We start from the raw sequence: 23,603 nt of genomic DNA, 5'->3' as shown, positions 1-23,603 counted from the left end.
TCCTAGGCAGAGGTCCCTGCGGCCTTCTGCAGTGTTTGTGTCCCTGGGTACTTGAGATTAGGGAGTGGTGATGACTCTTAAAGAGCATGCTGCCTTCAAGCATCTGTTTAACAAAGCACATCTTGCACTGCCCTTAATCCATTTAACCCTGAGTTGACACAGCACATGTTTCAGAGAGCACGGGGCTGGGGAAAAGGCCATAGATCAACAGCATCCCAAGGCAGAAGAATTTCTCCTAGTCAGAACAAAATGGAATCTCCTATGCCCACCTCTTTCTACACAGACACAGCAACAATCTGATCTCTCCTTCCTTTCCCTACACTTCCCCACTTCTCTTCAACAAAACCGCCATCGTCCTCATGGCCCACTCCCTACGGTCGCTGTCTCTTTGGAGCTGTTGGGTACACCTCCCAGACAGGGCGGCCGGGCAGAGGCGCTCCTCACTTCCTCCCAGACGGGGTGGCGGCCGGGCAGAGGCACTCCTCACTTCCCAGACGTTGGGCGGCCAGGCAGAGGCGCTCCTCTTCTCCCCGACGGGGCAGCCGGGCAGAGGCGCTCCTCACTTCCCAGACGGGGCGGCCGGGCAGAAGCGCTCCTCACTTTCCAGACGGGGCGGCCAGGTAGAGGCGCTCCTCACTTCCCAGACGGGGTGGCCGGGCAGAGGCGCTCCTCACTTCCTCCCAGACGGGGTGGCGGCCGGGTAGAGGCGCTCCTCACCTCCCAGACGGGGCGGCCAGGCAGAGGTGCTCCTCACTTCCGAGACGGGGCGACTGGGCAGAGGCGCTCCTCACATCTCAGACGATGGGCAGCCAGGCAGAGACGCTCCTCACTTCCTATACGGGATGGCGGCCGGGCAGAGGCGCTCCTCACTTCCCAGACGATGGGCGGCCAGGCAGAGACGCTCCTCACTTCCTAGACGGGGTGGCCGCGGGGCAGAGGCTGTAATCTTAGCACTTTAGGAGGCCAAGGCAGGCGGCTGGGAGGTGGAGGTTGTAGCGAGCCGAGATCACGCCACTGCACTCCAGCCTGAGCACCATTGAGCATTGAGTGAGCGAGACTCCGTCTGCAATCCCAGCACCTCAGGAGGCTGAGGCGGGCGGATCACTCGAGGCCAGGAGCTGGAGACCAGCCCGGTCAACACGGCGAAACCCCATCTCCACCAAAAACACAAAAACCAGTCAGGCGTGGCGGCGCGCGCCTGCAATCCCAGGCACTGGGCAGGCCGAGGCAGGAGAATCACAGGAGCCCGAGGCAGGGAGGTTGCAGAGTCAAGCTTCAGCAACAGAGGGAGACCGAAAAAAGAAGGAGAGGGAGACCGAAGAAAGGGAGAGGGAGACCGGAGAGGGAGACGGGAGAGGGAGGGGGAGGGGGAGGGAGCAGGTATTAGTGATTTTTCTTTTTTTTTTTTTGAGATGGAGTTTTGCTCTTGTTGCCCAGGCTGGAGTGCAATGGCACAATCTTGGCTCACCACAACCTCCACCTCCCAGGTTCAAGCGATTCTCCTGCCTCAGCCTCCCGAGTAGCTGGGATTACAGGCATGTGCCACCATGCCTGGCTAATTTTGTATTTTTAGTAGAGACCGGGTTTCTCCATGTTGGTCAGGCTGGTCTCAAACTCCTGACTTCAGGTGATCCACCCACCTTGGCCTCCCAAAGTGCTGGGATTACAGGCTTGAGTCACCATGCCCGGCAGTGATTTTTTCATTTTAATTTAACTTTTATTTGTATTGTAGAGATTGGCGTCTCACTATGTTACCCAGGCTGGTCTCGAACTCCTGGGCTCAGATGATTCTCCTGCCTCTCTCAAGTGCTGGGATTACAGATGTGAGGCACCGTGCCCAGCTGTGTTAGTGATTAAAGACAGTCTTACTAGATGCCAAGTCTATGCTATCAGTTTGCAGCCATCATCTCATTGACTTTTCCACATATTTTCAGATGGGATGATTGGGGAAACTGAGGCTCAGAATGATGAAGTAATTAACCCACAGCAAATAATACATTTATTATGTGCCAGGTACTGTTTTGAGCGCTGTACTTGGATTAACATATTTAATCTACAAAACCATCCTATGAAGTAAGTGTTAATCATCTGCATTTTACAAGATGAGGAAATCAGGGCTAGAGAGGTTGAGAAACTTGCCCCAGGTCACTCAGCTATTAAGCAGTGGAGCTCAGATTTGAACACGGGCAGGTCAGCTTTACAGAGTGTACCAACACTGCCATAATGTTTCCCTCAGCTTGACTAAACTTTAGACAGGCTTCCTCCTGCCTCTAGGCCCTCAGAATCCAGAGGGTCTAACCACAGAGGCCCCTTACCTCCCTTTCCTTAGAGCATTTACTTGAGAAAACTTGTCATTGTAAATTATTTCTTTGTCCATTTGAGATGGATATAAACCTCTTTAAAAGTCTTGGCCGGGCGCGGTGGCTCACACCTGTAATCTCGGTACTTTGGGAGGCCAAGGCGGGTGGATCATGAGGTCAGGAGTTCAAGACCAGCCTGACCAACATGTTGAAACCCCATCTCTACTAAAAATACAAAAATTAGCCAGGTGTGGTGGCACGTGCCTGTAATCCCAGCTACTCAGGAGGCTGAGGCAGGAGAATGGCTTCAACCTGGGAGGCGGAGGTTGCAGCGAGCTGAGATCACGCCATTGCACTCCAGCCTGGGGGCGACAAAATGACACTGTCTCAAAAAAAAAAAAAAAAAGTTATCTTGCCAGTTTACAGCCCGGGAAATGGAGTCTCACTATGTTGCCCAGGCTGATCTTGAACTGGGGTCAAGCTATCTTCCTGCCTTGGCTTCTCAAAATGCTGGGATTACAGGGGTGAGTGACCAGGACCCAGGAAACTATCTCTTTGAAATGTAAATATAAAAGGAAATAGCACTCCTATCTCCCCCAGGAAGGTGAGAGCCTAATTTTGGTAGATGACTCAGCTTTCAGTTGTAAAATACCTCCTGTCATGAAGACACAAGAAAGTTGCCTTCTCCTCTGGGTAAAGCCGATTAAAAACGCAAATGACCTACAATCTCCCATTCACCCCAGCTCAAAATCCCTACCACTCAGCTGGGCGCGGTGGCTTATGCCTGTAATCCCAGCATTTTGGGAGGCTGAGGCAGGCGGATCCCTTGAGTCCAGGAATTCCAGACCATCCTGGGCAACCTCATCTCTAAGAAAAATACATTAAAAATTAGCCAGGTGTGGTGGCACGCGCCTGTAGTCCCAGCTACTTGGGGATGCTGAGGTGGGAGGATCGCTTGAACCCTGGAGGCCGAGGTTGCAGTGAACCATGATGGAGCCACTGCACTCCAGCCTGGGTGACAAAGTGAGACGCTGTCTCAAAAAAAAAAAAAAAAAGAAATCTGGCTTCCAATTTTTTGTTTTGTTTTGTTTTTGTTTTTGAGATGGAGTCTCACCCTGTTGCCCAGGCTGGAGTGCACTGGTGTGATCTTGGCTCATTGCAACTTCTGCCTCCCAGGTTCAAGCAATTCTCCTGCCTCAGCCTCTCGAGTAGCTGGGACTACAGGTGCACACCACCACGCCCGGCTAATTTGTGTATTTTTAGTAGAGATGGGAATTCGCTATGTTGGCCGGGCTGGCAATATATTTACTTAGTGGATCCATCCCCTTGAAAGTAACCAATCTTTTGCAGCTGTCACTGTCCACCCTTCCCATCTTCTTGGGAGGATGACCTCCTTACCCATCTTGGCCTCTGAAACCCATTATGGGCCCTGAGACTCCCGCTCCCCCACCGCAACCCCTCCAACCTCCTTCCAGATAGCTACTTGCTTGTGTTCAGGAGGAGAAGAGAAAAGAAAAGCTTAATGTGTTTAAAACATAATCAATTGTTTTGCTCATCTAGTTTCTACTTCTAAGCTCCTAGCTCTGCTTTCTGTTAAAAATACCAGATTCTGGCCAGGTGTGGTGGCTCATACCCATAATCCCAGCACTTTGTGAGGCCGAGGCGGGTGGATCTCTTGAAGTCAGGAGTTTGAGACCAGTCTGGCCAATATGGCGAAACCCCATCTCTACTAAAAATGCACACAAAATCGGCTGGGCATGGTGGCTCACGCCTGTAATCCCAGCACTTTGGGAGGTCGAGGCGGGCAGATCACCTTAGGTCAGGAGTTTGAGACCAGTCTGGCCAATATGGTGAAACGCTGTCTCTACTAAAAATACAAAAATTAGCTGGATGTGGTGGTGCACTCCTGTAGTCCCAGCTATTCAGGAGCCTGAGGCAGAATTGCTTGAACCTGGGAGGCGGAGCTGGCAGTGAGCCAAGATTGTGCCATTGCACTCCAACCTGGGTGACAGAGTGAGACTCTGTCTCAAAAAAAAAAAAAAAAAAATCAGCCAGGCTTGGTGGTGTGCGCCTATAATCCCAGCTACTTGGGAGGCTGAGGCAGGAGAATCGCTTGAACCTGGGAAGCGGAGGCTGCAGTGAGCTGTGATTGTGCCACTGAACTCCAGCCTGGGCAACAGAGCGAGACTCTGTCTCTCTCTCTCTCTCTCACACACACACACAGCCAGATTCTGTGTAACTTATTAGACTGGACATGGCTTTAAAGTGTTTTTAATGACAGCTCACCAAAACAGAAGTGAGAGAAAGAAGAAAAAGGAGGAGGAGAAAGAAAGGGAAGAGAGAGTGAGAGGATTTAGCCGTATGAAAAGCCACAGAGGGGGAAAGTTACAAAATCTCTTTCCTGTATTTTTTCCAAGGTTTGATGTCTGAGGTCCATGCGTGAGAAATTGATTTCAGCCTCTTTTTCAGGGCTTGCTGGGGACAAGGCAGGTGTGACAAGGGGCAGGGTGGATCTGCCTGAACTGGCCTTGCTGGTTTCTCTTCTTCCTGGGTTTGTGTGTTTTTAACGAAGGGCTTGTTTAATTTTAATTACATAAGCAAGACATGACTATTTTCTTGCTGTCAAACATTAAAAAAATACAGAGACAGCGAGAGAGAGAGAGAGAGCTCAAAAAGCCCTTTTGAGAAATGGTTGGTCAATCAGTTGCAGGTGAGGGTAATTGGGGTGCAATTTGGAAACGTCTCTCTAAATGACAAATGCAGATCGCTTCTGACTTGGCAGGTTTTTTTCTCAGGAATTTATCTCATATGTAGACATGGACGCCTGTGGCCGATGTCAGGTCTGCCCAAGGATGTTAATTGCAGTAGTGTTTGGAATAACAAAACATTAGGAATAACCTAAATGTTTATCAGGAGGGAACCGGTTATGCTTATGATGGTGTGCTCACACAGTTTGATGCTTTATGGGCATTATAAAAATAAAATGAGCCGGGCGCAGTGGTTCACGCTTGTAATCCCAGCACTTTGGGAGGCCGAGGTGGGTGGATCACCTGAGGTCAGGAGTTCGAGACCAGCCTGGCCAACATGGCGAAACCCCCTCTCTACTAAAAATACAAAAATTAGCTGGGCATGGTGGCGGGTGCCTGTAATCCCAGCGACTTGGGAGGCTGAGGCAGGAGAATCGCTTGAACTTGGGAGGTGGAGGTTGCGGTGAGCCAAGATCATGCCACTGCACTCTAGCCTAGGTGACAGAGGGAGACTCTGTCTCAAAAATAAATTAATTAATAAAATAAATAAAATGAGGCACGTCTATTTGTATTAATCTGGAAAGATCTTGAAAATAATGTTAAGTAAAATAAAAGATAAGATACAGAACAGTGTACCACTATTGTGTAAAAAAAAAAATCTGTGTGGAAATGCTTGCGTATGCCTAGAACATGTCAAGAAATACCCACAAGGTAATAAATACCATTGCCTCTGGAAAGGGAACTGGGTGCCCACGGGATGGAGGTGGGAGGAAACTTTTCCATCCTTCCCCTCTGTGTGATGTTGGAGGAGTCACATGTCTCCTCTGAGCCTCAGTTTCCCCATTTGGAAAGGGAGGGTCATAAAATGAGAGACTTGAGTTCTCCTTCCAGAGCCTGGCACACTGGAGATGCTTGTTGAAGAGAGGCTTTCCTGGCCGGGCGCGGTGGCTCACACTTGTAATTCTAGCACTTTGGGAGGCCGAAGTGGGAGGATCGCTTGAGCCCAGGAGTTCTAGATCAGTCTGGACAACATGGTGAAACCTCGTCTCTACAAAAAAAATACAAAAGTTAGCCAGGTATGTGGTGGCACGCGCCTGTAGTCCCAGCTACTCAGGAGGCTGGGGTGGGAGGATAGCTTGATCCCTGGGAGGTTGAGGCTGCAGTGAGCTGTGATCATGACATTGTACTCCAGCCTGGGTGACAGAGCAAGACCTTGTCTCAGAAACAAAACAAAACAAAAAACCCCACAAAAACCAAACCAAACCAACCAACCAACCAACCAACCAAACAAACAAAAAACAAGAACAAAGAGAGGCCCTCCTCCTACATCCATCCTCCTGGTCTGGGACTTCACAGGGAACTCACCCCAACTTTCTGCTTTTCCAGTGATAAAGAATCCAGTAGCAGTGACAGCCACTAGTCTATAGCCCATAGTGCAAGGGGATTTTTCCAACTCCCTGGCAATCTGTGGCAAGAAAGAGGAAAATCTTTTCCCACATCTCTTCACTCCCACCCACACCGTCGTTCTTGGGACCAACTGTGGGTTTTCCCTTCAGTATTCTCAGGAATCACTAGCATTCTCTCTTTACTGAGACCTCTGGGGGGAGTAGGATTGGACCACCAAGGGCTCACACTCACCCAGCCCAATGAATGACCATGTAGGAACCCATCTCTGCTCTCCTTGCAAGGAGCCCGATGGCCGGGGTTCAAATCCCTGCTCCTGCTCTAGCTTGTGACTTTGGACAAGCCCCATCATCTTTCTGTGCCTCAGTTTTCACATCTATAAAATGGCAATGGCTGGGTGTGGTGGCTCACACCTGTAATCCCAGCACTTTGGGAGGCCGAGGCAGTCAGATCACTTGAGGTCAGGAGTTTGAGACCAGCCTGCCCAACATGGTGGAACCCTGTCTCTACTAAAATACAAAAATTAGCCAGGCGTGGTGGTGCGCATCTGTAATCCCAGCTACTGGGGAGGCTGAGGCAGGAGAATCGCTTGAACCTGAGAGGCAGAGATTGCAATGAGTCAAGATTGCACCATTGCACTCCAGCCTGGGTGACAAGAGCGAGACTCCATCTCAAAAATAATTAAATAAAACAAATGTGGTTGCTAGAAAAAGAAATGTTTTTTGAGACAGGTTCTCGTTCTGTCACCCAGGCTGGAGTACACTGGTGCAATCACAGCTCACTGCAGCCTCCACCTCCTGGGCTCAAGCAATCCTCCCACCCCAGCCTCCTGAGTAGCTGGGACTACAGGCATGTTCCACCATACCTGGCTAATTTTTGTATTTTTTTTGTAGATATGGGGTTTTGCTATGTTACCCAGACTGGTCTCGAGCTTCTGAGCTCAAATGATTCTCCCACCTCGGCCTTTCAAAGTGCTGGGATTACAATCATGCACCACTGTGCCTGGCCAGAAGATTTATTTTTAACATTTATTTATTTTTCTTTTGAGATGGGGTCTTGCTTTGTCACCCAGGCTGGAGTGCAGTGGTGCGATCATGGCTCATGGTAACCTTGAACTCCTGGGCTCAAGAGATCCTCCTGTCTCAGGCTTCTGAGTAGATGGGACTACAGGTGTGCACACTGTGCCCAGGTAATTTTTAAAAGTTTTTTTGTAGAGAGGGACTCTCACTATGTTGCTCAGACTGGTCTTGAACTCCTGGCCTCAAGCAGTTCTTCCTCCTTGGCCTCTGAAAGTTCTGGGATTCCAGACATGAGCATGTTGTTTTGAGGCACTGAATTCTGGAGCTGTTTGTCACGGCAGCATAACTTAGCCAATCCTGACTGATACATTCCCTCATCTCCTTCCCTTGTTTTGCAATTGGAATCATTTGCAAACTGGTGAAGTCCTCCCACTCACTATAACCCTGTTGTGACTCCCCAGCACTCGCAGGGTAAGATTCCAATGCCCTACCATGGCTTAAAGCCCACACAGGAACTGGTGACTGCTGCATGCTTGCCTTTAACCCCTCCCTACCCTTTGCTTCCTTTCACATTCCAATGACACTGAACTTTTCAGTTCAGAAAAGTTTGAGCATCAAACTCTTCTGCTCACTTCCAGGCCTTTGCAGCTGCTGTTCCTTCTGCCTGGAATGCTTTTCCATTGTCCTTCCCTCTCTACCTGGCTGACACCTACTCTTTCTTTAAGACTCAGCTTAGATGTCCTCTCCATCAGGTAGCTTTCCTGACCACCAGTCTGGGTCACACGCCTCATTTGGGGCTTCCCCCATTATTGTTTTGATCACTTGGGATTGTTGCTATCTGGATGTATTGGTCCGTTCTCACACTGTTATAAAGATTCTACCTGAGGCTGGGTAATTGATAAAGAAAAGAGGTTTTTATTTTTTTTTAATTTATTATTTTTTTTTGAGACACAGTCTTGCTCTGTTGCCCAGGCTGGAGTGCAGTGGCACAATCTCGGCTCACTGCAATCTCCGCCTCTCGGGTTCAAGTGATTTTCCTGCCTCAGCCTCCTGAGTAGCTGGGATTACAGGCGTGTGCCACCATGCCCAGCTAATTTTTGTATTTTTTAGTAGAGATACAGTTTCACTATGTTGGTCAGGCTGATCTTGAACTCCTGACCTTGTGATCTGCCTGGCTCGGCCTCCCAAAATGCTGGGATTACAGGCATGAGCCATCATGCCTGGCCTTTAATTTTTTTTTTTTTTTTTGAGATAAGGTCTTACTCTGTTGCCCAGGCTGGAGCGCAGTGGAGAGAAGTTGGCTCAGTGTAACCTCCACCTCCTCAGTTCAAGCGATTCTCCTGCCTCAGCCTCCCAAGTAGCTGAGGTTACAGGTGTCCACCACCATGCCTGGCTAATTTTTGCATTTTCAGGAGAGATGGGTTTCACCATGTTGGCCAGGATGGTCTTGAACTCCTGACCTCAGATGATCTGCCTGCTTTGGCCTCCCAAAGTGCTGGAAGTACAGGTGTGAACCACTGCGCCTGGACTGAAAAGAGGTTTAATTGACTCACAATTCTGCATGGCTGAGGAGGACTCAGGAAACTTACAATTATGGCAGAAGGTCAAGGGAGAAGTAAGGCATGTCTTACATGACGGCAGCAGAGAAAGAGAGAGAGAGACAGAGAGAGAGAGAGCGCAAGGGAAACTGCCACTTTTAAACCTTCAGATCTCGTGAAACCTCCCTCATTATCACAAGAACAGCAAGTGAGAAACCGTCCCCATGACCCAATCACCTCCCACCCGGTCATTCCCTCACACATGGGGATTACAATTCGAGATGAGATTTGGGTGGGGACACGGAGCCAAACCATAACACTGGAAGATGTGTCTGTCTCTGCCCCTGGACTTTGAGTCTCCTGAGGAAAGGGCTGGGGCCATGTTGTCAGTACTACACACACAGCTCAGGGCTGGACACAGAGCAGGATTTCAATTACAGTTTGTCGAATGAATAGTGCATGACTTCAGACGTTAGGCAGATCTGTTAATCACAGGATTTCTGAGAAGCGAGGGTGCTGTCTCTTTCTCTTCTCTGCACTTTTTTCCTGACAGGCTTTCTTGAGAACTGAGACTTGACAGCTGGCACAGTTCGTTCCTGGAGGCCGGCTCTATGCTGCAGGGAAGCGGTTGTGGTTTCTGTGGAAAGTCCCAGAGCAATTAATTTCTTCTTGGTTCCTCCAACCAATCAATCCAATCCAAATTCCTTTGCTGACTCAACACTTTCCCAAATTTTTATTTTTACTTTTGCACAGACATTTAAAATGAATAATTTAAAACACAGAGAAGTTAAAATAATCTTACAGTGAACACTCATATATACCCATCACCTAGATTCTATTTGTATGATGATTATTATTATTTTTGAGACAGAGTCTCACTCTGTCACCCAGGCTGGAGTGCAGTGGTGCGATCTGGGCTCACTGCAACCTTCACCTCCCAGGTTCAAGTGATTCTCCTGCCTCAGCCTCCTGAGTAGCTGGGATTACAGGTGCCCACCACCACGCCTGGCTAATTTTTGTATTTTTAGTAAAGATGGGGTTTCACCATGTTGGCCAGGCTGGTCTGGAACTCCTGTTCTCAAGTGATTCACCCGCCTTGGCCTCCCAAAATGCTGGGATTACAGGGGTGAGCCACCGTGCCCAGCTCTATTTTTATTTTATCTTTGGACACAGGGTCTCACTCCCATAGCCCAGGCTGGAGTGCAGTGGTGCAATCTTGGCTCACTTCGGCCTCAACTTCTGTGGCTCAGGTGATCCTCCCACCTCAGCCTTCTGAGTAGTTGGGACTAGGGGCATGCGCCATCACACCTGGATAATTTTTTTTTTTTTTTTGTAGGGATAGGACTTCGCCCTGTTGCCCAGGCTGGTCTCGAACTCCTGTACTCAAGCCATCTGCCTGCCTTGGCCTCCCAAAGTGCTGGGATTACAGGCAGGAGCCACCGCGCCTGGCCCCATCACCTAGATTCTAAATTAATTAACATCTTACTCAACTTGCTTTATCAAGTATTTACCCACCTTTCCATCCATCTATCCATCACTCCTTCTTGCCTTTTTGATGCATTTCAAAGTAAGTTGAAATACATATTTATTTAGTTTTTCCTCTTCAGGTAAAATTTACATATGCTGAAGTGCACAAAACTTAAGCACATTGTTAGAGGAATTCTGACAAATGTACAAGCCCATGCCGCCGAAATCCTTATCTTGAATCAGAACATCACCATCACTCCAGAAGGTTCTCTCCCATCCCTTCCCAGTCAATCCCTGGGTTTCAGAGAGGAGTGTAGTGGGTGGGGTGGGAAGGGGAGGCAGAGGTTAGGCCTAGACCTTGAAGGGCCTCATAGTCCACAATAAGAAATACAATAACAATACAAGTAGAACACTATGCTGGATTTTTTTCTTTTTTCTTTTCTTCCCTTTTTTTTTGTTTTTGTTTTTGAGACAGGGTCTCAATCTGTTGCCCAGGCTGTAGTACAGTGGTACAATCATAGCTCACTGCAGCCTCAAACTCCTAGGCTCAAGCCATCCTCCCTCCTCAGCCTTGGAAATAACTGGAATTACAGGTGCATGCCACCATGCCAGGCTAATTAAAAAAATTTTTTTTTTTGGTAGAGATGAGTCTCATTATGTTGTCCAGGCTGGTCTCGAACTCTCGGCCTCAAGTGTTCTTCACGCCTCAGCCTCCCAAAGTGCTGGAATTACAGGTGTGAGCTGCTGTGCCCGGCCTATGCTGGATATTTTTTGTTTGCCTCTTCAGGTCCACTCTCTACCTCTCCCCACCATACTCCTGGGAGTCTGACCATACATACTTGAGATCAGCATGAACCACAATGAGCTTTCTAAACCTCTAGCTTTCTGCATCGGTTTGCCCAATGGGGAGACACTGGCAAGAAACTGGAGGGTGGGTATTTATTTCCCCGGCTCCCTTCTTGATGTGCGGTTGCCTTGGGCTGCCTGTATCTTTCTACCCACTGTCTCCACCCTTGTAAATAGACTCCTTTTTTTTTTTTTTTTTTTTAAGACAACAGTCTCTATCACCCAGGCTGGAGTGCTGTCAGTGGCGCCATCTTGTCTCACTGCAACCTCCGCCTCCTGGTTCAAGTAATTCTCCTACTTCAGCCTCCTGAGTAGCTGGGATTACAGGAGGGCACCACCATGCCTGGCTAATTTTTGTATTGTTAGTAGAGATGGAGTTTCACTATGTCGGCCAGGCTAGTCTCAAACTCCCGACTCAGATGATCTGCCAGCCTTGGCCTCCCAAAATGCTGGGATTACAGGCGTGAGCCAGCGTGCTCGGCTCGATACTTACTTTTAATTACATGTAGATTAAGGGGCGGTTTACACAGAAATTTCTAGGGAGGGGGTAATGACTTTTGGCTTGTGGGGTTATTGACATGGAAAGGGGCAGTAACGCCCAGGTGTTGCAATGGCAACGGTAAACTGACATGGCACACTGGTGGGCGTGTACTACGGGAAACTGCTTAGCTAGTCCTCAATTTGGTCCCATACCCAAGTCCCACCTCTGGAGGTGAGTCCAGCCTCCTACCTCAACAACAGTGGCATTGGCCAGGCGCGGTGGCTCACGCCTGTAATCCTAGCACTTTGGGAGGCCAAGGCAGGCAGATCTCTTGAAATCAGGAGTTCGAGACCAGCCTGGCCAACATGGTGAAAACCCATCTCTACTAAAAATACAAAAAAAATTAGCCAGGCCTGGTGGCGGGTGCCTGTAATCCCAGCTACTCGAGAGGCTGAGGCAGGAGAATCGCTTGAGGTGGAGGTTGCAGTGAGCCAAGACCATGCCGCTGCACTCCTGCCTGGGCAACAGAGTGATACTCTGTCTCAACTCCCCCCCACAAAAAAACAAAACAAAAAAGCCCCCCAAGCCCCAGAAAAACAAACAAACAAAAAACAGTGGCATCTTGGCGGGGCGCAGTGGCTCATGCCTGTAATCCCAGCACTATGCAAGGCTGAGGTGAGAGGATCACTTGAGCCCATGAGTTTGCCCAGCTTGGGCAATATAGTGAGACCGCATCTCTGCTAAAAATACAAAAATTAGCTGACTGGTATGCACCTGTGGTCTCAGCTACTAGGGAGGTTGAGAGCTCACCTAGCAAGCTAAAGTGCAGTAAGATAATCCAGAATGCAAGTACCACTCTAGTGACAACCATCATCACTAGTGTCATCAAGGGCACTTCATATAAAAGTGCCAGTGTGCATCAGGGATAAGAGTGAGACAACATCCACTGGTTCACAGTGAACTGATGAAACAAGAACAGCAATTAGGAATTTATTAGGATCAACAGGACTATCCTAAATATTAGCAGTAAATTAGCACATCACAAGAAACTCATGAACATGGGTTAACAAAATGAACCACTGACAAGCCAGCTTCTCTGTGTCAAAAGGTGGGAGGTTCACTTGAGCCCAGGATGACGAGGCTGCAGAGAGCCGAGATTGCGCCACTGCACTCCAGCCTGGGTGACAGAGCGAGACCCTGCCTCAAAACAAAAACAGTGGCACCTTAACTGTTAATTATGTGAGCAACTGGGAACTCCTGCAGGGTTTTCACCCTAGAAGTCAGATTGGTGTTTTCCACGCGCCCTCTGGCGGTTTGGAGCAGCAATGTCAGCTAAGCATCAGCATCCAGCCCTGGCTGGACTCTCGGGAAGTACTACTGCTATTTGGCAAATGCACTTGCACCAACATTCAGCTAAATCTGCAGCAGAGACAGTGACAAAGCTCTGTCTGGGTTTCCAGGACATCTTCTCAGAGGTCGTGATGGATAAGACCAGGAGCGGGATCTTAAATAATAAGGAGCACGTGCAGAGGCCTGAGCGAACATTCCTTGTGTCGGGAACTGGGTGCAGCTTCCTGGGAGGGAGCAGGGAGATGAGGTTGGAGAATTAGGTCAGGCCCATTTGGGAAAGAACCTTGGCATTGGGACTTTGTCCTGTAAACCAGTTTGGAGACTGTGAACCAGCAAGCTTCAAAGACAAAATTGGAGGGTCAAGCATTAAGGATGTCAACTTTTTATTTTGTTAGTAGGGACTTAAAAAACAACTATTCTTATTCATTCTAAAAGCTTTTAATGAACACCTACTGTGTGTTAGGGAACGTTCTGGGCAGGATCGGAGTCTGCGTTGCTCACTGTTGTACCCTCAGAGTCTAGAGTCATGGAAAGGCCCCAAAAGAAGGGACGAATGAAATGAAAGATCATTGCTGAAGCAAGGTCAGGGCAGAGATGAACTGCCAGGGGTGAGTCCAAGCTGGGTGAGATTGTGGATGAGTTTGGAGACACAAAAGAATAAAGGTGAAAGTGCTTAGTCCGGCCAGGCGTGGTGGCTCACGCCTGTAATCCCAGCACTTTGGGAGGCCGAGGCAGGCGGATCGTGAGGTCAGGATTTCGAGACCAGCCTGGCCAACATGGTGAAACCCGATCTCTAATAAAAATACAAAAATTAGCCAAGTGTGGTGGCAGGTGCCTGTAATCCCAGCCCCTCGGGAGGCTGAGGCAAGATAATTGCTTGAACCCGGGAGGTGGAGGTTGCAGCAAGCCAAGATTGCCCCACTGCACTCCAGCCTGGTGACAGAGCAAGACTCTGTTCTGTCTCAAAAAAAAAAAAAAAAAAAAAAAAAAAAGAGAAAGTGTTCAGTCCTTGAACTGTCAAAAGACAAAAGCACAACAAATTTGCTTATAGATTCCTTCCCACCTCAGCCTCCCAAATAGCTGGGATTACAAGCATGCACCATCATGCCTGTCTAATTTTTGTATCTTTACAAAAGATACATGTTGGCCAGGCTGGTCTCGAATTCCTGACCTCAAGTGATCCACCTGCCTTGGCCTCCCAAAGTGCTGGGATTACAGGCGTGAGCCACTGTGCCCAGCCTGCTTAAAGATCTTAACTGGTTATTATTTGTGATTTTACAATTGGGCAACATCGAATTATAAGAGACAGAATGAGTGTTCTGATGAGTCGAGCAAAAGAGGTTGGTTTTATAGACAGGGCAGAGACTGCAGAAACAGAGAAGAAAAAGTGGATTGGCCATTTCAAAATTACTTTCCTTGTAAAGGTTAAAGGACAGGGAGTTTCCTTATCATGCAGGCTAAAACTGGCCTGCTTGGGGACTTGGCTATTATCTTTCACTCTCCTGATTTCTTGGAAGGTCAGATAAACAATTGAGTTTTGGCTTGGTGATGTGGAAGTTAGCACGAGTGACTCCATTGTGGTTTGGTCTGTTGGGCTTTGCGCAGAAGCTTGGTCCAAACTAGTGGCCTCTGGTAAATTTCATTTAACAATATTATTATTAGTTTTTTTCTTTCTTTAAACAGGGCCTCACTCTGTCACCCAGGTTGGAGTGCAGTGGCGTGATCGTAGCTAACTGCAGTCTTGACCTCCCAGGCTCAAGCCATCTTCCCAGTTCAGCCTGGAGAGTAGCTGGGATTACAGGTGTGTGCCACCACATCTGTCTAATTTCTTGTAGAGATGGGGTCTCACTTTGTTGCCCAGGTTGGTCTTGAACTCCTGGGCTCAAGCAATTCTCCCGCCTTGGCCTTCCAAAGCATTGGGATTACAGGCATGAGTCACCATGCCTGGCCAAGAATGATTAACTTTTGAAACACTCCAGTGGCTTCTCTTCTCATTTAGCGGAAGCACTATGCCCTTGGCATGCCCACAGGCTCCACAGGGTCTGGCCCTGACCGCTGTGCCGGCCGCACCTCCTTGCACTACCCACTGCCTGCTCCACTGCAGCCACGCAGGTCTCCTGGATGAGCCTTAGCCACAGAGACCCATTCCCTTCTCAGAACCTTTGCAGTTGTTGTTCCTTCTGCCTGCAGTGCCCATCCTGCATTTACCAACAGCTATGCGACAAACACTCATGGCACCAAGCACAGTTCTGAGCTGTGAGAGGAAAATAAATATTGGGGCCCCCAAATCACCAAAGCTAAAGGGAAAAGTCAAGCTGGGAACAGCTTAGGGCGAACCTGCCTCCCATTCTATTCAAAGTCACCCTTCTGCTCACTGAGATAAATGCATATCTCATTGCCCCATTTGGAGAGGCTAATCAGAAACTCTAAAGAATGCAACTACCAGCATGGTGGCTTATGCCTGTAATCCTAGCACTTTGGGAGTTCGAGGCGGATGGTTCACCTGAGGTCAGGGGTTCGAGACCAGCCTGGCCAACATAGCGAAACCCCCGTCTATACTAAAAATGCAAAAATTAGCCAGGCGTGGTGGTGGGTGCCTGTAATCCCAGTTACTCGGGAGGCTGAGACATGAGAATAGCTTGAACCCGGGAGGCGGAGATTGCAGTGAGCCAAGATCCCACCATTGTACTCCAGCCTGGATGACAGACTGAGACTCCGCCTCAACAACAACAACAACAACAAATTAGCTGGGCAGGGTGGCACGTGCCTGTAATCCCAGTTACTCTGGAGGCTGAGGTAGAAGAATCACTTGAACCTAGCAGGCAGAGGTTGCAGTGAGACGAGATTGCGCCACTACACTCCAGCCTGGGGCAACAGAGCAAGACTCTGTCTCAAAAAAAAAAAAAAAAAAAAAAGAATGCAACCGGCTGGGCGCAATGGCTCGTGCATGTAATCCCAGCACTTTGAGAGGCCGAGGCTGGCAGATCACCTGAGGTCGGGAGTTCAAGACCAGCCTGGCTGACATGGTAAAACCCTTGCTCTACTAAAACACACAAAAATTAGCTGGGTGTGGTGGCGGGCACCTGGAATCCCAGCTACTTGGGAGGCTGAGGCAGGAGAATCGCTTGAACCCAGGAAGTGGAGGTTGCAGTGAGCCGAGATAGCGCCTCTGTACTCCAGCCTGGGTGACAGAGTGAGACTCCATTTCAAAAAAATGAATGCAACCACTTCTCTCTTATCTACCTATGATCTGGAAGCCCCCTCTTTGCTTCCAGTTTCCTGCCTTCACCTCGAGTTGTCCCACCTTTCTGGACTGAACCAATGTACATCTTACACCTACTGATTGATGTCTCATGTCTTCCTAAAATGTATAAAACCAAGCTGTGCCCCTACCACCTTGGGCATGTGTCGTCAGGACCTCCTGAGGCTGTGTCATGTGCGTGCATTCTCAACCTTGGTCTCCTAATTAACTTTCTGAATTAACTGAGACCTGTCTCAGATTTTCGGGGTTCACAGAGCAATTTATAAACCTTAACCCCGGTGATATGGTTTGGCTCTGTGTCACCCCCAAACCTCATCTCAAATTGTAATCCCCACATGTGGAGGAACCTGGTGGGAGGTGATTCGATCTTGGGGGTGGTTTCCCCCATGAGGTTCTCATGATTGTGAGGGAGTTCTCATGAGATCTGATGGTTTATAAGTGGCTGTTTCCCCTGCACTGTCTCTCCTGCCACCTTGTGAAGAAGGTGCTTGCTTCCCCTTCCCCTTCTACCGTGAGTGTAAGTTTCCTGAGGCTTCCCCAGCAATGTGGAACTGCGGGTCAATTAAACCTCTTTTGTTTATAAATTACCCAGTCTCAGGTAGTATCTTTTTTTTTGAGACGGAGTTTCCCTCTTGTTGCCCAGGCTGGAGTGCAGTGGTGTGATCTCGGCTCACAACCTTTGCCTCCTGGGTTCAAGTGATTCTCTTGCCTCAGCCTCCTGGGTAGCTAGGATTACAGGTTCCTGCCACCACGCCTGGGTTTTTTTCTTTTTTTGTATTTTTAGTAGAGACGGGTTTTCATCATGTTGGCCAGGCTGGTCTTGAAGTCCTGACATCAGGTGATCTACCCACCTCGGCCTCCCAAAGTGTAGGGATTACAGGCATGAGCCACCTTGTCCGGCCAGTATTTTTATAGCAGGCAGTATCTTTATAGCAGTGTGAGAATGGAGTAATACACCCTTTAATCTTTTCTTCACTTCCTTCAACACTAATGATTTTTGTGAACATTTATCTACTAACATATATTTAACATGATCTTTTTTTAAATTTTTTTTGTGAGAGGGGGTCTTGCTCTGTCACCCAGGCTGGGATGCAGTGGTGTGATCGCAGCTCACGGCAGCCTTGACCTCCTAGGCTTAGGCAATCCTTCTGCCTTAGCTTTCCAAGTAGCTGGGACCACAAGTGTGCACCACCATGGCTAGCTAATTTTTAGATTTTTTTTTTTTTTTTTGAGACAGAGTCTCGCTCTGTCACCAGGCTGGAGTGCAGTGGTGCCATCTTGGCTCACTGCAACCTCTGCCTCCCAGGTTCAAGCAATTCCCTTGCCTCAGCCTCCCGAGTAGCTGGGATTACGGGTGTGTGCCACCATGCCTGGCTAATTTTTATATTCGTAGTAGAGATGGGGTTTCATTATATGTTGACCAGGCTGGTCTCAAACTCCTGACCTCAGGTGATCCACCTGCCTCAGCCTCCCAAAGTCCTGGAATTACAGGCGTGAGCCACCACACTCGGCCTTTTTAAATCACATAAATAATACACAGGCTCAATCCTGCTATAGAAATTCAAATGTAGAGTCAACCATGAAAGTTTCCCTTGTCAAGATTTCCTGGCAGCTCCTCTTCCATTCTACTTAGGACCCTGGAATGGGGAGACGCTGCATTTTGGAGGTAAAAATTCCAAGAGTAAAGTGAAAGCTAGCACTTACTGAGCAGTCCCCGTGACGCAGGCACATATGAACTTTTGAAGGTTATCAGAATCAAAATGGAGTCACTCATGTTAAAAAAAAGAAAAAGAAAAAGAAAAAAAAGCTCTGACCAACAGAGAGAGGGAAAGCCATGGAGAGAGGGTTCTCATACTTGTATGCCTGATCACAAAAACTATCACAAAAAAACTGCAAAAAACACAATTTCACACAGAGACCATTGCAAACTTACACAGAAAAATACTTCTGCAAGGACATTTGCCCAGCAACTGCCTGTCCAACCCCAGACTGGCATCATCTTTGTGATTCATTTTTCTAGCCAAAGTTGATTATTTCAAAACCATTATGTAATTCTCCTCATTTTTTTTTTTAAACCTTTGTCTTCTTTTACCTCCTTGAATATGTATAACACTCCTATTCCCACTGCAATTCTCTGTTCTTGAATAAACTTTTTTTTTTTTTTTTTTTTTTGAGATGTAGTTTCACTCTTTCACCCACGCTGGAGTGCAGTGGTGTGATCTTGGTTCACTGCAACCTCCACCCCCCGGGTTCAACTGATTCTCCTGCCTCGGCCTCCCTAGCAGCTGGGATTACACGCACCCGCCACGATGCCTGGCTAATTTTTGTATTTTTAGTAGAGATGAGGCTTTGCCATGTTGGTCAGGTTTGTCTCGAACTCCTGACCTAAAGTGATCCACCCGCCTCGGCCTCCCAAAGTGCTAGGATTACAGACGTGAGCCACGTCGCCCAACCAATGTTTGTTTCTTTTAGAGAGCCTCTCACTGTTTGTTATCTAGGTTGACAACTAATTTAATCACAATAAAATCCACACTCCAAGCTAGGAGTGGCCTGTGCCTGTAGTCTCAGCTACTTGGGTGGCTAAGACAGGAGAATAGCTTGAGCCCAGGAGGTTGAGGCTGCAGTGAGCCATGATTGTGCCACTATACTCCAGCCTGGGCAATAGAGCAAGACCCTGGCTTAAAAAAGAAAAAAAAGGCCGGACACGGTGGCTCACACCTGTAATCTCAGCACTTTGGGAGGCCAAGGTGGGTGGATCACTTGCGTTCAGGAGTTCGAGACCAGCCTAGGCAATATGGCAAAACCCTGTCTCTACTAAAAATACAAAAAATTAGCCGGGCATGGTGGTGCATGCCTGTAATCCCAGCTACTCTGGAGGCTGAGGCAGGAGAATCACTTGAACCCAGGAGATGGAGGTTGCAGTGAGCCAAGATCGTGCCACTGCACTCCAGCCTGGGTGACAGAGCAAGACTCTGTCTCTAAACAAAAACATAAACAAATAAAAAACTTCCTAAATCCATTATCCCCATACTCTGATCTGTGCCTGCCTCTTAGATGCCACCTCCTGCCATTCTTCCACTTGCCTCTTCTGGCCAGCCTTCTTTCCATTGCTCACACACACCAATCTCATGCCCACTTCTGCACCTTGGCACCACCGTTCCCTCTGCTGGGAAAACCTCCCTCATGGTCTCTTCATTCACGTGTGGCTGGGATGTCATCTTCTTTTGGTGGGCGTCCCTGACTACCTTATCGAAAGCAGTATCCCCTCTCCCCATCACAGCCTCCATCCTTCAGTCAGCTGTGTGTCTCTTCAGAGCACTTACTTCTCTCTACCTGACTTCATATCGTAGATCTGTTTGCTTTTTATGCATATGGAACTTTCTCTTGGTCACTGTTTTGGTTTTTTATAGACAGGGTTTTGCTCTGTTGCCCAGGCTGGAATGCAGTGGTGTGATCATAGCTCACTTTAGCCTCAATCTCCTGGGCTTAGGTGATCCTCTCACCTTGACCTCCCAAAGTGCTGGAACTATAGGCATGAGCTACCACCCCTGGCTAATTTTTAATCTTTTTTCTTCTTTTTGAGATGGAGTTTCGCTCTTGTCGCCCAGGCTGGAGTGCAATGGCGAGATCTCGGCTCACCGCAACCTAGGCCTCCCGGGTTCTTAATTTTTTTTTTTTTTTTTTTTTTTTAGAGATGAGGTCTTGCTGTGTTGCACAGGCTGGATTTCAATTCCTAGGCTCAATCAATCCTCCCACTTTGGCCTCCCAAAGTGCTGGGGTTACAGGTGTGAGCCATCATGCTCAGTCTGTCTTGGTCATTGTTGTCTCTTTCTCACGCAGAGCAAGAGGAACCCCATAAACTGTTAGCTCCTGAATGATGGAACCATCTTGTTGGGTTAGACCTGCTCTTATCCCATTTTATAGACGAGAGATCTAAGGCTCAGGGAGGTTAAGTCACTCAGCTGACAGATAATGGAGATGGGTTTCAAATCCAAGCAGGCTAGCTTCAGGATTTGGCTGAGCAGCTGCAGGTTTCTTGTATTGGTTAGTTACAATAATGCTGTGTAACAAACCACCCCAAAGCTCAGTAGCACGTTTTTTTAGCTTCTGAGTTTGTGGGTAGGCCATTTAGCTAGGCTTCGCTGGATGGTTCTTCTGGGCTCATCTGTACCTTCTCATATGTCTGGAACTCAGCTGTCAGCTATTCTAGGTTGGTCTTGTCTGCAATGACTGGGTTGGTTGGTCTCTGTGAGGCTTTTGTTTTCCAATAGGCTAGCTTGGGTTTCTTCTCACAGAGGAACAAAATTACAAGTGGCCAGGTGTGGTGGCTCACTCCTGTAATACCAGCATTTTAGGCAGCCAAGACCAGAGGATTGGTTGAGTCTAGCAGTTCCAGACAAGCCTGGGCAACATAGCAAGACCCGATCTCTACAAAAAATTTAAAAATTAGCCAGGTGTGATGCTGTGTGCCTGTACTCCCTGCTACTTGAGAGACTGAGATGGGAGGATCGCTTGAGCCAGGGAGCTCGAGCTTGAAGTGGGCTATGATTGTGCCACCACACCCCAGCCTGGGCAACAGAGTAAGACCCTGACCCCCCACCCCAAAACAAAATCCCCACAAAAGTACAAGTGGAAATGTGCAAAGACTATTTGCACTCCTCTCAGTGGAGGCCCAGGCTTGAAACTGGCACGGTGTCACTCCAACCTAATTCTGTTGGTAAAAGTAAGTTGCATGATGTTCTGTGGTGAGCAGGTCTATGCAAACCTATCCCAAAGGCCCAGGGCGCTGAGAGGCCCATACATGCAGTTTCTTAGGAAGAAACATTTCACAGGGATTTACAAACATAAGCAATGTCTCAGGCGGCCATGAGATGGTGGATCCCTGCACCTGCTCTACAGAAATTATCCTTTTATATAGCAAGCTTTTAGGCTAAAACATGTGTAGCCGGTCATGTCTCAGATGTTCTTGCTGAAACACGTGACCCCTGGGAGGTTGGATGAGCACCTTTTTGAGGGGTTGTCTCTGCTACAGGCATTGTTTAAAGAGCTTGTTGCAGGGCACCTTGGTAGATGGAGGTCAGGCACTTGGTTTCTTAAGTCACCCACTTGGCTGTCTTCCAAGTGCACTTTCCTTTCCTTACTGTTATATAGCTTTTTTTAAAATTTTTTATTTATTATTATGATTTTTTGACTTAGTTTTGCTCCTGTTGCCCAGGCTGGGGTGCAATGGCACAGTCTTGGCTGCAACCTCCGCCTCCTAGGTTCAAGCAATTCTCCTGCCTCAGCCTCTGGAGTAGCTGGGATTACAGGCACCTGCCACCATGCCCAGCTAATTTTTTTGTATTTTTAGTAGAAACAGGGTTTCACCATGTTGGCCAGGCTGGTCTCGAACTCTGGACCTCATGATCCGCCCGCCTCGGCCTCCCAAAGTGCTGGGATTACAGGCCTGAGCCACTGCACCTGGCCTGTTCTAAAGCTTTTTAATAAGCTTCCAACCTTGCTCTGAAATTTGCCTTGGCCTCTTTTTCTGCCTTATGCCCTTCAGTTGAATTCTTTCTTCTGAGGAGGCAAGAATTGAGGTTGCTGCAGACCTGTCTGGATTTGTGGCAGGTAACTCAGACACCTTCCACTGGTAACATATTCGATGCCACGTGACTCGGATGGTAAGGGATGTCTATGCCTCGCCTTCTTCCCCTGGAGGCATCCAACCCCCCTTCATGGTTTTTCTTCTGCTCTCTCTCTCTTTTTCTTTCCTGCTTACTAACCAATCCTCAGAACAATTCCTCTTGGGCATAAGTGACTCTGCTCCCCCATGGCTCACAGGGGTGGGAAGGACCTTAGGGTCCGCACTGAGAAGGCTGGAGGCACTAAATGGCCCTCCTTGACAAGAGGCTTGCAAGAGAGGTGAGACTAAGGTCTAAAAAGCGTGCAATGTCTGGGGTTTCCTCTGCTTTTCAACTAAAATCCGCTCTTTTCCAAAAACCTGCACTGCTCATACTCCTGTTTTCTCTATGTGTGTTCTAAAATGGCTTTGCACACCCGCTGGACTGTCCACCTTGGGGGAAGTCTGCCTCTTTGCTAACACTTTGCATGCAAAACGAAAACAAAAACAAAAACAAGAAAAAGAAAGAAAGAAAGAAAAAAGAGCACCTTGGTATGTGGGGGTCAAACATCGATCATCATGGCGGTTTTGCTTCAAGATGGCGTCACTCTTGGACATGCAACAGGCTGCTTTCCCATACATGGCCAAGCCCGGAGTCCTCTCATCAGCTCAAAGTTCTTGGGCTCTGCTTCCAGGTAGGAGAGTCAGAGGCCGTTTAGGGGAGGACCTCAGGGAGCTCCCTTGTATGGCTTCTTTAAAGGACACTCCCAGGTTCAGGATGCACAGGGTTTTGGCGGCGGGGGCCGGGATGGAGGCGGCGGGGGGTACGGGGTGGGGAGAACGGAAATGAAGTAGGAGAGAGTAGTCAAGCAAAGAAGCTGTCGTGTCTGCATTTGTCATTTGGGTGTGGTTGTCTAGAGGAAGTTGGCAGGAAGCTTTGAAGGCATTCACATTTGCTGGTTGATGAGAAGTGAATGATTTGACGTTACTTGCTCTTAGTCATTGCATTATTTGCTCTTAGTCACTGCATTATCAGCTTTGTTTTTTTAAAAATATATGTATGTATGTATTTATGTATCTTTTCATCTACTACGAACTTTTCATTATATGTCTATGTTTTCTTAATTAATCTTAATCTTTCTTAATCTTAAAATGAAGATTTGCCTTTAGCTCCATTAAGCATTGATTTGTAAATAAAGGTGCAGATAGTGAGGGTTTCATGCATCCCAAGACCTTTGGAGCTCATTTCAAAATCTTTTCTCATGTGCGCCTCACAGACCTGGATTCCATCCTGGTTCCATGTACCTGATTTGCAGAAGCCACTTAATTGTCACGACAGCTCTATGAAGCCAGACTGTGATTATCGCCATTTTATAAGCCAGGGAAATTCAGTGGTTTGTACAAACCAGTTTCCCAGGATTCTGGCTGCTTGTAAAAAATAACCAGACCCAGATGATTCCAGATGATTTCCCTCAGCACTGATGATTTCCCTGAGTAGAATGGGCTGGCTGGGCTGTCACCGGCAGATTAGAGACAGCTGTCTTGGCATGAGGGCCTGAGCCAGGGATCCCAGCTGAGTCTCATCTC

At 48.1% G+C, this 23,603-nt stretch overlaps 1 long non-coding RNA gene across 2 annotated transcripts; it reads right to left on the bottom strand.

The window, feature by feature from the left end:
• Positions 1 to 4,555: 4,555 nt before the first annotated feature.
• LOC129051991 (uncharacterized) lies at positions 4,556 to 22,920 on the bottom strand. Of its 2 annotated transcripts, XR_008516617.2 has the most exons (4): positions 22,565 to 22,900; positions 8,734 to 9,645; positions 6,413 to 6,512; positions 4,556 to 6,095 (listed from the first exon to the last, which is right to left on the bottom strand). It is a non-coding gene; the product is annotated as an uncharacterized LOC129051991 (long non-coding RNA). The 2 variants fall into 2 exon arrangements; XR_008516616.2 differs by lacking the exons at positions 4,556 to 6,095; positions 6,413 to 6,512 and having other exon boundaries at positions 8,363 to 9,645; positions 22,565 to 22,920.
• Between the last annotated feature and the right edge of the window lie 683 nt (positions 22,921 to 23,603).

The sequence above is a fragment of the Pongo abelii genome, chromosome 20, assembly GCF_028885655.2.
Source record: "Pongo abelii isolate AG06213 chromosome 20, NHGRI_mPonAbe1-v2.0_pri, whole genome shotgun sequence".
NCBI classification, from domain to species: domain Eukaryota; kingdom Metazoa; phylum Chordata; class Mammalia; order Primates; family Hominidae; genus Pongo; species Pongo abelii.
The sequence above is the reverse complement of the archived record's forward strand: the minus strand, read 5'-3'. Positions and strand labels throughout refer to the sequence as shown.